The sequence below is a fragment of the Lissotriton helveticus genome, chromosome 6, assembly GCF_964261635.1.
Source record: "Lissotriton helveticus chromosome 6, aLisHel1.1, whole genome shotgun sequence".
NCBI lineage: Eukaryota > Metazoa > Chordata > Amphibia > Caudata > Salamandridae > Lissotriton > Lissotriton helveticus.
This window is the reverse complement of record NC_136067.1, coordinates 247,062,342-247,078,647: the sequence shown is the minus strand read 5'-3', so window position 1 is coordinate 247,078,647 and position 16,306 is coordinate 247,062,342.

Below are 16,306 nucleotides of genomic sequence, written 5' to 3'. Positions count from 1 at the left end.
TAGCTACAGTTTTTAGATATACGGCATATGGACTTCAAAACAAAGCAGTAATCTGTCACCACTATATTGTGACTTGGTTTCCACTGCCATTCTGCCTTAATACCCTAGACCCTCCAGGAATACATCCCCTGCCACTTTGCTAAGCATGTAACTTTCTCTTTAGAGCAATAGATTCCTTAAACATCCCTATAGTATTGTACCCAGCTCACGAAATTTTCTGCTTAAACACTTTTCGATCCAATATGGCTGCCGATCTCCCCTCCATTTCTTCCGTTCATTAACCTTGTCATCTGTTCGAGCTTAACTTATTCCCAACAAATGAGAACTTCAATTGTCTGTTAATAAACAGATCAATGGGTCACCTTTATAAGAGGTAAATATCTGGAATACATGAGGGCCATTTACCTTCGTTGTTCAATGTCCAATGTTAATACAACATGTCCATGGATATATTTTTTTCATGGAATATAATACGCTGCTTTTTGCCCGAATAACCGTTATTATCTAGGATTAAAACTCTCATTTTACTGAAATTGGGCTCATTTATTGCAAGCTTAGTCCCACGTAGTCCGGGAGCTTTACTAATATGACTACATTTTACAGTGATCGGCTTCATGTCTTACACAAGATGGCCGACAGGTAGTGCTAACGGCGATAAACCTAGTCTCACGTTATCCGGGTGCTTTATTAATATGGCCACGTACAACAAATAGCTTAATTAAGAGTAAAATCGGCCGAGGGACTTATGGCCCATAGGTTTATTTTTACTTTACTTCCGTGTTTTACAAATATGTCTGCCATACATTGAGATCGGCTTCAGGCCTTACTTAAGATGGCCCACATGAAGTGTCAGCGGCAGGAGTTTGAAACACAGGTGTTCTCAATCTAGGACTAGGTAGCACTATAAATAACGCTAGTGAGAAGTACAACTTCGTGCCTCAAACCGGGATTAAAACTCTCATTGTTACTGGAATTGGGTTCATGTATTGCAAGCTTAGTCCCATGTAATCCGGGAGCTTTACTAATATGGCTACATTTTACAGTGATCGGCTTCATGTCTTACACAAGATGGTCGACACGTAGTGCTAACAGCGATAAAGCTAGTCTCACGTTATCCGGGTGTTTTACAGTGATCGGCTTCATGTCTTACACAAGATGGCCGACACGTAGTGCTAACAGCGATAAACCTAGTCTCACGTTATCCGGGTGCTTTACTAATATGGCTACGTACAACAAATAGCTTAATTGAGTGTAAAATCGGCCGAGGGACTTATGGCCCATAGGTTTATTTTCACTTTACCTCCGTGCTTTACAAATATGTCCGCCATACATTGAGATCGGCTTCAGGCCTTACATAAGATGGCCGACATGAAGTGTTGGTGGCGGGAGTTTGAAACACAGGTGTTTTCGATTTGGGACTAGGTAGCACTCTAAATAGCGCTAGTGAGAAGAACAACGTCGTGCCTCAAACCGGGAAGGAAGCCGTTCTCACGCGATGTGGTACGAAGATTGGTGGTATAAGAAGTATAGGACTTTAGCAAGGTAAGCGCTGTAGGAGCTCCTTTTCAAATAGAAAATTGTTAGGCTTGTTAGCTCCTTTGACCTATTTGAGGACAGGATATTTGTATCCCCTGGGAGGATTTTGCTGCCCACGCCATGATATATTTAGTATACACTGCTATTGGCCTCCATATGGGTTTCTGAGGTTGTTAGATTTGTACATTTTGTTATGATCACATTGGACATTTATCTCTTTTATCCATTCCTGTGCCTAGTTTTACTGGGTTTTGCATACTATTGGTGAGGATATGTTTAGTTATAGTATAGAGCCCCTCTAATATTGCAATGCTATTGATGTCGTTACAATATACTTAGAGTTTCCCCAATGTCCCCTTAGACCCTAGCGTCATAGAATATTGAATAGTATGTGTTAAACAGGTCCTGTCACATTTGGAATTAGCAAATAAATGTATAGAATTTAAATACATATGATACTTAGAAGATGTATGTGGGCCATTAATTTAGATGGATAGATACATATGTGGCCCTTTTTTCTTTTAGAGTCACTTCTGTAGGAACTATCGAGTTTCCGACCACCTCTCTCTGAATTTAACGTTATTCAGCAGATATAGAGGTAAGGCTACACATCCTTTTAAGGCTAATTCCTTGTGTTTTTATATACACACCCAATATTGGCCCTAAACCACCCATTTGGTCTATTACTTCCGCAGGACTGACTCTAGACGCCGTGCCATATATTAAAAAACGATTTTCTTGAAATTATTCTTGCACACAACATGACACTTGTGTGGTGAGTTAATTTTAAAATATACTTTATGGGTCCTTTTGGAGACCCCTATTGGGATAACGCTTCTTCTTTGCACCAAGTATGAAATCTTTCCGATGGTGCTGATATACATTTGCGCTATGTTCAAGCGGCCTAAGAACTTAATTGGGAAGATTGTATAGCTCTATCTGTTGAAAAAAAGCACTTGATTTATGGGGTTTACATCAGCCCTATTATAACACTCACCTACACTTGGTTATTGTTCCCTCATGATAAGATTTTATCTCTTAACAAATTGGTCCATCTGGTACAAAATTTGTTCCATGCCTTTTGTATCAAGTTTTGAAATTGTGAGTATTCGATCCCTCTATACGAAGTTTTTCTCTACTCTCAAAAGATGAAAAATGACTATAATCGCATTGTGAACGTTTTTAGATACTATTTCCTGTAAACGTCTATAGGTTTGTCAGTGGGCATATTATAACCCTTGTTGGATACTCAAATATGTCTCTTCTCCAATTCTTTACAAATTCTTATATTAATTTGGTTTGTGCTCCTCAGATATGTCAGCATTATCAATTAAGAAGCCTCTTGAGATGATTGTATTATAAAGAAATCTTTTTCCAGTTCTACGGCTGTCTATGTTCAAAAGACCCCGGTATGTGGAACTTTTATCTAAAATACATGTTCTATGAGTAGAAAATTAGTACCCTCTTTTTTAGCACATGTCTGTGTCCATTGTGTCCATTTCCCCCACTTCTCCTCACTCCCCCCTTCCCCTCCCAGTCCCAGTTCCTTCCCTTTAAATATTGCTCCTTCCTCATTTTGACCCCTTGGTGAGGAGTCTGGCAAGGGAAAATGGAGTCATGTATAGTGATCAATATAATGACTAGGATATTGGGCCAAATTGAACACTGTATTAATACCATGTATACTGATGAATCGGTCATGTTGCTTTTTGCTCTCTCTTCCCCTTGTTTCAAAAACAATGTTTTAAAACAGTATGTTACAATAGGGAAGGCATGGATTGCATAGGCTCCAATAAATGTGACTAGTCCTGTCGTCTGAAACAAATTATAGGTTATTACTTGCAATAAAGCCTGGATGTCTATATGATCAAGTATCTTTTTAACTTAGATTTTAATTGTATGTTTATATGTTTGTTTCTATGGCAGCCCTGAAGAAGTCCCTAGTGGACGAAACGCGTCGGCTGCAAAAACCCGTGTTTTGATCGTACACCCTTTTGGAATAAAGAAAATCACAACCAAGAAAATCTACGTCTGGGATCATTAGAAATTGTTGTTTAAGAATTGTGTTGTGCACCTTTGCTTTTTTGTATGGATTATTTAAGTTCTTTGATGAACTAGCACTGTGACAGTGGGTGTCAACCAGTGTGCACACACCTTGCCCATACAAACTATTGTGGGCAATTTACAATTGGGAGTGATTTGGGTTAGGTGCTATAAGTCAGGAAGGTTCCACTGTCTCCCTTTCTTTTTGAAATTATTTTAAATTATTTGTTTAAGTGTTTTTGGTTGTTAATGAAATTGGTACAATTGTTACATAACTTTTATTTCTTATGTATTTTAGTAGATTTTTTTATTATATTAATTTTATTATTAGTGAATTGCTTAAAATACTTTTTGACCCCCTTCAAAGTCCAACTCTGTTCCTACTGTTGCTTAGTGTGGAATAGTGATAATAAATATGACCCGCACCAAAGTCTAAAGCTTTCCCACTGTTTGCTTAGGTTGGAGCGGCAATAGAAAATCCGACACCCCATATTCCTCAAAGCCTGTTTTCCCTATTGTTGCTTAGGTTGTAGTGACAATAGTAAGTATGGTGGCATAGGGGCAAGATAGGTATCAACCACTGTGTCTACCTCTTGATGAATGTGTGACTACGAATGAGATGCCCCCCAGTCTGAACCATGAAGCTAAGATGCTCACAACTGTAGGGGCTCAGTATTGATTATTAATAAACAGGTATGATAGCATTAAGTCTAATTTTTCTGCATGCCTCACATTCACAGACTTAGGGGCCGATTGTGATGGCGGACGGACTTGAGTCCGTCCGCCACCATAGAGTAGGAGGGACCGTCCGTAGGGGCAGCGGTGGTCCCTCCATACAGATTAGGATGTGACCGCCAGGGTGGCGGTCACATCCTCTATTTTTAACATTGCTGCGGGTGGAGCTTCAAGCTGCACCCGCCGCAATGTTAAAAATGCATGCACTGCATTTGCGTACACAAAGCGGCATGCACCGTGCGGTGCCTGGCGCTTTGTTCACGCAAATGCAGGGGGGTACCATAGGTACCCCCCATGTGCACCCCCCACCCCCGCTTCACCCAGGGGGCCCGCAACAGGCCCCTGAAGTGAAGGTCCGTATGCTTTTCCACGGCGGAAAAGCCGCCGTGGAAAAGCATACTTTTTACTCCATCCTAATATGGCTGGCGGTGTCTGATAGACACCACAAGCCATGTTACAGCTTATCCGCCGCGGTTGTAACTCAACCGCGGCGGAAAAGCGGCGGACTGAAACCAGGACCCACCAGCCATCCTAATGTGGCAGTGGGTCTTTGGTGGGTCCGCAGAGGATTTTCCGCATCCTCCGGGCCGGCGGTGGCTTCCGCCGGCCCGGAGGATGCGGAAAAACCTCCATCATAATGAGCCCCTATATATGGAGTTCTGTTGCCCATTAGATGACGCTGCCCATTGTTTAGCATATAAATGATTGAAACATGTTGGCAATTTGTTTGGTTAAGTAAAACATTAATTTCACTCCATAACAGTATATTGTATGTTTTTAACTCATACCAAGGGTACCCTATTAATAAAGGAATACACCTGGGGTGTACCCTTAGCTATTTTAAATTCAGCTAGACCTTTTGTTTGTCCTCAAACTAATATTTAAGAACTCCCATTTCTGGTTGAGTCCACCGGTGTATTGCCATCTTACTCCATTGTGTGGGGGGGGGGGTGATCGCTGATGATGAAGCATTCCGCGAAATGTTGTGAGTATTAAATATCTATTTTTTAGCCCATAGGGTAGGAGGTCTGTAGTACATAGTAAAATACATTTGCCCTCTAATTATCTACAATACCCAAGCGCCTTGTGTCCAACACTTTCCATCCTGCTGTTTAAGTTGGAGTGGGAAGAACAAAAATGACCCCTTCAAAGCCCAAGACCTTCACCATTGTTGCTTAGGTTGGAGTGGAAAACATAAATGCAACCCCCCTGTTCCCCAAGTTCCACCATTTTCCCTACTGTTGCTTAGGCTCAATACGAAATAGTAAATTGTATTCCTATATTTGTAACATTTTTTTATTTTCTGTATGTTGAAATTGAATTGCTAGGTTAGTTTTATATTTTTCTTTCAACTAGATTAATTGCTTGCTCAATATTTATTTTCACCTTTTTATGTTTATTATTTTGGATGTAGAATTATAAATATGTTTCCCTTTTTGTTAAAGTTGTATATATTTTCATTAATATTTGCAGAATTTATTTATATTATTGAATTTTGGTAATGTTTTTATTTGTTTTTAAATATATTTTTTTAATTTTATTTTGCAATATGCTTTATATTATATATATATATATATATATATATATATATATATATATATATATATATATATATATATATATATATATATATATATATATATATATATATATATATTCACTGAAGAAACCATAGGTTTCAGGCCTTATATAGTTAGGAATTAGCATTTAAAAAACCTTTAAAATTCACTCAAAAAACTATCAGCCTGATTCATGTAGGTAAATTGCACTCGCAAAGGGCCAGATTCTGAGAATCTGGCCCTTTGCGAGTGCGATTTTTGCATTTGGTATTCATGATACCAAATGCAAAAATCGCTATTTAAGAAGTCGCAAATATGCGAGGAATAGCATTTAAGGAATCTCTAATAGAGATTCCTCAAATGCTATTCATGAAACATCAAGAAATAGCGATTTTGAACTTTTGGGGCCGCTATTTACCGACAGGTCAGACCTGTCGGTAAATAGCAAAAACTCAGAAAACTGCTTTTAAAAGCATTTTTCAAAGTTGCATGTAGCACACACACATGTCCTTTGGACATGTGTGTGCGCAACACCTGTCCAAAAGTGCATTTTAGGGGTGCTACAGGGCGTCCTTTGGACACCCCTGGCACCCTTAAAATCGCTATCTTAGTTGCGAGTAGCAAATTGCTACTCGCAAATCCCCATTCATTCCTATGGGCCTCTTGGCCCATAGGAATGAATGGGGAGTATTTGCGAGTAGCAAATTGCTACTCGCAAATAAAGAACATGTAGGAATCGCTATTTTATTAGCAATTCCTACATGAATGCCGTTTTGCGTGTCCTCAATAGCGAATCGCTATGATTCGCTATTAGGGACACGCAAAACGGCATGTACATGAATCAGGCTGTATAAGTTTTAGGGGTGTCATTGTTAGCTGGACATTTCACTCATACAAAACCATTGAAATTGCTCCTATATAGTTAGTTGTACTAACTATATTTCGCGCACCCGCAATCCACTGCTGATGATGTCACATATTACATCATTCATGACAGGGTCAGTGACATCACTGATGACATCTCAAATGACATCACTGATGACATCATCCAGTGAATGTGGTTTGCTTCGTTATTTATATATATAGTTAAATGAAGTTGTAAATTGTAAATAGTGCTTTAGGATTAGTGCCTTGTAAATTGCTGTGCTTTTTTGTAAAATTCACCTTCCCCCTGCACCACACGCCTTACTGATTGTGGCTGGAGTCGCCTCCCTGCATCTCTTCGTGGGGGCACTTCCGGTCACCCTGCTGGAAGAGCGGTTAGCGCTCCAGTGCTCTACTTCCTGAAGGCTACTTAGGCAGAGCAGGAGCTGCAGCGCGCTGCGGGAAGGAGACAGTGGCAGTGTCTCCAACCCGTTTAGCGTTTGGACCTGGCAGTAAGATTGAGGCAGCGCTCGTGTGTTTTAAAACTCTGTGTTTAAATGAAGTTGTAAATTGTAAATAGTGCTTTAGGATTAGTGCCTTGTAAATTGCTGTGCTTTTTTGTAAAATTCACCTTCCCCCTGCACCACACGCCTTACTGATTGTGGCTGGAGTCGCCTCCCTGCATCTCTTCGTGGGGGCACTTCCGGTCACCCTGCTGGAAGAGCGGTTAGCGCTCTAGTGCTCTACTTCCTGAAGGCTACTTAGGCAGAGCAGGAGCTGCAGCGCGCTGCGGGAAGGAGACAGTGGCAGTGTCTCCAACCCGTTTAGCATTTGGACCTGGCAGTAAGATTGAGGCAGCGCTCGTGTGTTTTAAAACTCTGTGTTTAAATGAAGTTGTAAATTGTAAATAGTGCTTTAGGATTAGTGCCTTGTAAATTGCTGTGCTTTTTTGTAAAATTCACCTTCCCCCTGCACCACACGCCTTACTGATTGTGGCTGGAGTCGCCTCCCTGCATCTCTTCGTGGGGGCACTTCCGGTCACCCTGCTGGAAGAGCGGTTAGCGCTCTAGTGCTCTACTTCCTGAAGGCTACTTAGGCAGAGCAGGAGCTGCAGCGCGCTGCGGGAAGGAGACAGTGGCAGTGTCTCCAACCCGTTTAGCGTTTGGACCTGGCAGTAAGATTGAGGCAGCGCTCGTGTGTTTTAAAACTCTGTGTTTAAATGAAGTTGTAAATTGTAAATAGTGCTTTAGGATTAGTGCCTTGTAAATTGCTGTGCTTTTTTGTAAAATTCACCTTCCCCCTGCACCACACGCCTTACTGATTGTGGCTGGAGTCGCCTCCCTGCATCTCTTCGTGGGGGCACTTCCGGTCACCCTGCTGGAAGAGCGGTTAGCGCTCTAGTGCTCTACTTCCTGAAGGCTACTTAGCCCTCGCAGTCGCTCGGGCGCGCAGCGTTCGTGCGCAGCCCCGCCGAAGACCCGCCAAAGAGCTGCCCGTCTGGGCCCGTCCGCGCTAAGGCAGCGCCAGGCGCCTGTCCCCCTGGTCTGTTTACTCCATCGTTCTATCTTTACTCGGTAAGATGTGTTATTCTAAAGCGGAACTGCTTGATCTACAGCACTCCACCTGCACTTGTGCCAGACGCAACCCTGCCCTCATACGTCACCCCGTACTACACCCCTCTCAACTTTGCTCTTCCATAAAAACCTCACCCAATCCCGCAAAGACCCACACTCTCAGGATAGGTCATCTTAATGTGAGATCTGTGCATAAACACCACTCGGAAATTTCTGACCTCCTGACTGACCACTCTCTCGATGCCCTGTTCATGACGGAGACGTGGCTTCTCGATGAAATGGACTCGGTCTGCAACTTGGCGACTCCCACAGGTTACACCATTCACACTGTGAATAGAGGCACGAGAGGGGGGGGGCTTGGCTCTAATAATCAAATCCCATCTCGATTGTCTATTCAGCAAAACTGATATTAAGGGCTGTGAAAGTGCGCGTTTCTCGATCAAAGCAAACCCTCAGTTTTGCGCGACGGGGCTCTTAATTTATAGACCCCCTGGTGCAGATGCCCCTTTCATTAGCTCACTCTTACAGTTTTTAGACACCAACATCCTCAAATCTGCCAACTTTACAATAATGGGTGACCTTAATTTCCATCTTGATAAGGACTCTGAACCCAAAATATCCACCTTTCTTGCTGATCTTGCGGCTTTCCAACTCACTCAAGTTGTGAAGGGCCCCACTCACACAGCGGGTCACCTTCTTGACCCCATTTTTTCCAATATCACGAGCTGCTCCGCAGGCATGCCAATCCCCATGACCTGGACCGATCATCATTTAGTAACTCTGTCTATCCCGTGCAACTTGAGATCTGTCGCGGTACCTACTCCTTCAGTCCAGAAACGGCCATGGAGAAAGCTTCATCTTGAAGACCTACACAATCTTCTGGTGCTAAATCCTCCACCCCTTACCGAAGATTTAGATGCAAGCTATGACCAGTTCTGCCTGTGGATCACTCAGGCACTTGATACCTTGATCCCGGCCAGAAGCTCCAAAGCTCGCACCCATACAGCTAGCCCTTGGTATAACTCCGAATTAGCAAGCCTGAAAAAGGAATGCAAAAAGGCAGAGAGGGCATGGAGGAAAAACTATGATGCCAATCTAAAACTAGACTATGTCATGCTCCAAAAAACCTACCATCGTAAGATCTGCAGAATAAGGGCGGCATATTTTGCCAAGGAAATCAATAACAGCTCTAACACCTCGAAAGCTGTTTTTAAAATCTTGAAAGATCTTACTGCAAAGAAAACTGTCAATACCACTATCACTTCCCCCGACCTCTGTAATAACATGGCCAACTTCTTCACCAATAAGATCTTGAAAATCTACGACACCTTTCCCAAAAGCCCGCAGCCATTGGCCATCTTTGATCCTACTAGGCCCTCTCTCTCCTCTTTTCCCAAGCTTGAGCGAGAGAGTTTCCAAAAAATCTGCAAAAAGATTAAATCAGGCTCTCCTGCAGATCCCCTTAAACCGGATACCTTCTGTGAAGCCCATGAATCTGTCACTGAGCACATCCGAGAAATCATCAACCGGTCCCTTCTGATCGCTAAAGTTCCCTCCAAGTGGAAGCAGGCCTGGGTTTCTCCCATTCTAAAAAAACCCACGCTAGACCCCTCGCTTCCTGAGAACTTTAGACCTATCTCCCTGCTCCCCTGGCCTGCCAAAATTATCGAGGCACACGTCAATAATATTCTGACAGATTTCCTCCTTACCAATAACATCTTGGATGACTCTCAACACGGGTTTAGAGCCGGTCATAGCACCGAGACCGCCTTGCTCAGTGTTTCAGAGGACCTCCGTACCATCCTAGACACCGGAGGCACGGCAGCACTGGTCCTGTTGGACCTTAGTGCTGCCTTCGACACGGTGTCACATGAGGTCCTCTTGACGAGACTGGAGGAAATTGGGATTACTGGGTCAGCGCTGGGATGGTTTAGAGACTTCCTTCTCAACAGGTCTTTTAGAGTCTCTACCCCTCCTTACATCTCTGAGGAACATAACATTGGACAGGGAGTGCCGCAAGGCTCTTCCCTGAGCCCTACCCTGTTCAATGTATATGTCCGCCCCCTGGCAGAGGTAGCTAGAAGAAATGGACTTGCCCTGGTATCCTACGCTGACGATACCCAGTTGGTGGTGGCTCTTAATGACAACAGTGGTCTGGAGGCTCAACACTTCAAACAGACACTCACGGACATCACCAACTGGATGACGGCGAATTTTCTTCAATTAAATGCCGGGAAAACGGAGATTCTCCTCCTGGGCAAAAACACTTCGTCCTGGGGTGACAACTGGTGGCCGGATGTGCTAGGCCCACCCCCTACGCCTAAGGAATGTGTCAAAAACCTGGGAGTTTGGGTGGACTCTGCTTTAAAGTTCACGCACCACACCAAAAAAGTTGCCGCCACATGCTTTGGCGTCCTGCGTAACATCAGGCCCATTCTGAAGTTCTTCGACTGCCGCACTCGCCAACTTATAGTCCAGGCGACCATTCTTTCCAGACTGGACTATGCGAGCTCCCTTCTATTGGGGGCTAATGTAGCTGAAATTACTAGATTGCAAAGAGTTCAGAATGCGGCCGCCAGGGCTCTGGTTGGTCTCCCGCGCCATTCCTCAGTATCGGGAACCTTGAAGAAACTGCACTGGCTCCCGGTGGGCAAAAGGGTCCAGTTCAAAGCACTGTGCCTCGCTTTCAAAATCCTTAAAACCTCCTCCCCCCCAATGCTTCGCCCACTCCTGTCAGAGTACATCCCTAGGAGATCGCTCCGGTCAGAGGGGCAGCATCTTGCGATTATCCCTCGCACCAGACTGGCTAGAGTGGGCGGCCGCTCTTTCAGTTTCCTAGCGGCCAAGCTATGGAATAGTCTCCCTGAAGCTATCCGTGGGATACAAGATCTCCTAGTCTTCAGAAAGGCTATCAAAACACACCTCTTCCAACAATAGTTTCGTCCTTAGTGTCTCCACCTCACTGTACACTGTCCTTCCGCAGCGCCGGGACGCCCCTTTGCTGAGGCAGCCGTGCGCTATACAAGTCACCATAGCATAGCATATTTAAATATGCATTATATATATAGCAATTTGCATTGAAGAATGAGTGGATATATAAAAATAAATATTTGGATGGAGGATTTAGTAGCAGTGTAATTGACTGTTTACTTGACCAATTTATAGTGTCTCACTAAATATAGTGGATAGTGACTAAACTGTTTGAATATCTGTATCACTTTGTCAGTTGTTGTGTAAACTGGTTCTCCAGTTGGTTACTAGCAATGTGAAAGTCTGTATTAGTTATTGATTAGTTAACTGAGTATTTGTATGGGAGAGTGAATGTGTGTGTGGTTCGGTGGGGGGGGTGTGACTGCCCAAAGATGTGTGAATAGTTGATTCACTAGATATATGAAGTTAAAACTACATGTTCTAACAGCTGTTTGGGTGAGTGAATATATTTATGGGTGTGGTGATGAGCAAATATATTTCTCAATGGTACATGTCCAACAAACTAGAAAAATAAAAGGCAGTGTATGTGTCAGTTGTTGTATATTAATAAGTATACATAAGACTCAATGATTGTGTGAGTGACTGTATGGAAAACTTTATACTTGTAATAATGATTTTATAATTCACTAAGTATGACTTACTATCTAAATGAATAGATGAAGTTGTGTTTGTATAAGTGTGTAGCTAAGTAAATATGTAAGTATGACCCATTGTTTGCATAAGTGAGTAGGATGACTTCATATGTGAATAGGATGTGTGCTGGTGTGTAATGTCGATTTAGGTGTATAAGTATTTTTGATAGTGTTCTATTGTTCATTGACAGCATGTATGAGTGAATCTACAGGTAAGTGATTAGATGTGTGTATACATCTAAAATCACTGAGTGGGTTTTTAGATACTTGTATTGCTGTAACAATGGATTCAAATATGATACTCTTAATTTTACAAAGAGTGATGAAAGATTTTACTAGTGTATGAAAAGGTGTATGTGGTTGTCACGTGGATGATGTCATCAGTGATGTCATCAGTGATTTCATTTGAGATGTCATCAGTGATGTCACTGACCATGTCATGAATGATGTAATATGTGATATCATCAGCAGTGGATTGCAGGTGCGCGAAATATAGTTAGTACTAAGCATGGGCGGATTTTGCGGATTGGCAATCCGCGAACTTGCGTATTTACGGATTCGCAATCCGCGAAGATCCGCGAACTCTAGCGGACTTGCGGATTTTTCCGTTTTTTGTGTTGGCGCGTGTTCGCGCCGATTTTGGGACAAGTTCGCAATTGCGAACTTACTTTTCGGCTTGCAACGGCCGCGACTATGTTGTTTCTACGTCTGGTTTATCATCACAGGTTCACAGCACCCTCTGTTTCACCACTGCCACCCTCTGGGACACCCATGCCACCCTCTAGTACATCCTCACAGGCACCTATTAGGTTTATTTATTACTGTAGATTATGGTGGTTGAAAAAAGCTAGCACACCTGCCCTTCTTCAACTGCCATCAATTAATTTGTGTTTCATTAATGTGTCAGTAATTTTGAAAGTTCCAGTCTGGCTGGCACCTGCTTCCTTCCTTATCTGTAATTTGCTTTTTGTTGCAGTGAAATTTTTTTTTTACAGGACCTTTATGGTGCTATTCTATGAGCCTGCTGTTTGGGTCATAGCAGGGTCATAGAATTGTTGCAAACTCTGGAGGGGCCCATCAGGAAGCACTACCTTGAATGTTACTAATGTTAAGTTTGAACTTTTGCACCTGCTCATTGCTTTCATTTTAGCTAAAATCGTTTTTTTTGCAATTTCGCGCGTTATTTGGGGCGCGAATCCGTGCGAGATCGATTTCGGAAGCCGCGAATACGTGCGAATACAAAATTGTTTTTGTTGCGACGTGTATGTTCGCGTGATCTTGCGCGTGTTCGCGAGGCGCTTCTAGCTATTCGTTTGCCAAGTTACCCTATCGGTCGTACACGGGCGCGGCCATCTTGTTGGCGTGACGTAATTCCGTTTCCGCCCGCTATGTGTAATCTCGCAAAGTGTGCTGCTCGCGAGTACAAGTTCGCGCGTACTCGCAAGGAAAATCTCGCGCGAACTTACCCACGCGGTCGTGAACGGGCGCGGCCATCTTGTTTCTCATTCATTGCTATGGTTCTGGGCATGCTTTCTCTATCCTCTCTCAATCTCTGCCATCCTTTGCTTGTTTGAAGTTTTTTTGATCTAATTTTACTTATTATCTAACCCTCTATTTTTCTAGCTCTATATTTTTGTGTTTTCTGCAGCTTTTAGTTACTTTTAAACTACTTTTTTAAACTCTTTTATTTTCTTCTTCACTATTCTATTTCTTCTTTATCATTTAAGTTTATTTCTGCCCAGACCATGGTAAAGGGAGCCGGGAAGCACCCTGAGAAGGGGAAGGGTCCCGCACCCCGTGCCCGGCTCCCGTGCGGGCGTTTAAGGGGGGAGCAAGTGGTCCCGAGGGAGATCTTTAGCGCGGAGGAAGTGGCGGCACTGATCTTCCATGTCCAGCGCCGCCTCCCCAAGACGATCCTGGGAGGCGGCAAGATCGCGACCGGCTATGGCATCCGGGAGCGCCGCCAGCGGTGGGAGAAGGTGTGCCGGGCCATGTACAAGATCTCTGGGGTCCGGCGCACATATAACCAGGCCACCCACCGCTGGACCGATGTCATGGACCGGGAGCGGGACTTGCTGGACGCGCTCGGCGTAGAGGTCCCCGGGCTTGGTGAGTAGTAGTAGTAGTACATTTACTACTCTGTTTTATCCTGCTCTGTTATTTGCAAATCTTTGTTCTTTACCAAGAGCAATAATGCTGCCGATTACATTGAGGTAAATTATATTTCAAAATCTTCTATGCATTTCATTTTCAGGTGCACTGCTCTCCTTCTCAGTAGCCTTGCTTGCTACTATGCTTCTTTGTTTTGTATGTTGTGTTCAGAAGCATTTCATTGGCCTGAGAAATTATGTATCAGTGTACTGTAAAGAAAAGAACTGCGTAATGCTAGACAGTAAGGGTCATATTTTCAATTACCGGCGCATCCCTGCAAAGTAGCAGGGATGCGGCAGTAATTGTGTGCCATGCCACCACCACCCATTGGCCCAAAACGTCACAGAAGCCTTACGCATCTGTGCCGTAAAGGCAGCGCATTGCTGGAGTTGCGTGCCAACGATGGCGCAGCTCCAGCAATGCTCTGGGGTACCCTATCTCCCCAATGCTGCATCAAGCCGTACGTCGGCTTCAAGCGCGCAGGGTTTGAGTCATGCATCATTGTCATAAAAATGACTGATTGACATCTTGTAGATTTCCCTCAGCCACTTTTAGGATTCGTTCCTGCGCAGGTACGCCCTCCCTTGCGCCGGAACGCCCCCTGATGGCGCAGGGCTTTACAACGTGATGCATCGCCCATATGCCCATATGTGTTTTTTTTTTTAATATATACGCCGCACCAACACCATGGCGAGTCTTTTGTTCTGCCGCTGCGTCAGAAAAGGCACGCAACAATGGAGGAAAATCAGCCGCAACTTCCGCAAGGGACTTATAAATCAGCCCCAACAGACTGAAGTCCAGTGTCCTTCCTTTAGACAGTCACATGGCTATCAGAAGAAATAGTGGCGGTGGTGGCGGGTGGATTGATAGTTTGAGTATTCACTGATCTGCAAGCAGGATGGACTTTGTCTGTCACGTGTTGTGCACTACTGCCTGCAGTGCCAGGCCTAGGCAAACCTCTTTAGTAGTCTGTTTATTGAGTTACATAGGAACTTTCTAAGTCAACGTTCCGCAAATCAGGCAATACGAATAACGTAGTATACCACATGAGATAGATCCCGTGGAATAGTTGTCTATCTATTTGCTATTTTTCCAAAATATGTTGTTATTGTTCTTTTGAAATGTTTGATTTGGTTGAAAAATCTCATCCATGTTTTATGGTTTTTCTTTCTTTCATGTTGTACATCAGCTCCCCCCAAGGGCAAGAGGACACAGGAGGAGGGTGCTGAGGATGCAGGCCAGGATCGGGCAGGCGAGGGCTCCTTTGCTGGCCCCAGTAAGTTTACATTTTACTAAACAGTACCTATTTTTTCCTAGCGTTCCTCATTCGATTTTTTCTAAATCGTCTTTGATCTTCTTGTAGACTGGATATAAATTCTTATCCTGCCTCGAATATGATGACTCCCTGTGGTATTACTAGACTATTCTTATTAGTCTGTCTGTGTAGCTAACTAAGATTGGACATTTGGCAATTCCATTGGACTCCCATTATATTCAGCAATACCTCTATGCACTGTCTCCTTACTGACTAGATAGTGTGGCAGAGTCATTCAGCTCCCGAAGTCACCGATTATAGATCCCCAATGATCTCTAGATTATCGTACGCAGGACAAGAGAGTAGTACGGAGTCACAGCACAGTCAAGAAGTGTCAGAGGCACTCATGCTTGCAAAAATTCCAAAACCTTTAGCTCATCCACTCTAGTCTAGAGGAACAAAAACCACAGAGTCTATTTAAGTGTAAAAGCTTTATTAAAAGTAAACACATTTATTGAAATCTACTTTGTCATAAAACTATTTAACTGTAAACGGAAAAGTGGTTAGTGCTGACGATTAATTGGACACATTTCTTGTGGTCGATCCGAACTCTCACCTACTTTGAACTTGATCCTGGTCGTGTTCTTAGGACTCAGGAGTCAAGCTTCTGTCTGTTAGGAGAAAAAGTGGTGCGTGTTAAAAATCAAAAGCAAGCATTCATCAGTTGTGCATAAAAGTGCAGCAAGACAACAGCCTTCCCTGGAAAATGGGACATTTTTACTATGGAGTAGACAGTCACAAATTATTACATTGTATTCTGTTTTTTTAACATTTCTCCTAGACCAAATATTATATAGTAGTGAGTGGTGTATTCTAACTTTCTTAAATGTACTTTGTAGGTGTAACATCTGGTGACGGGGCCAGCGCGGAGGTGGCTGATGTGTTGGACTTGGACTCGGAGGCCTC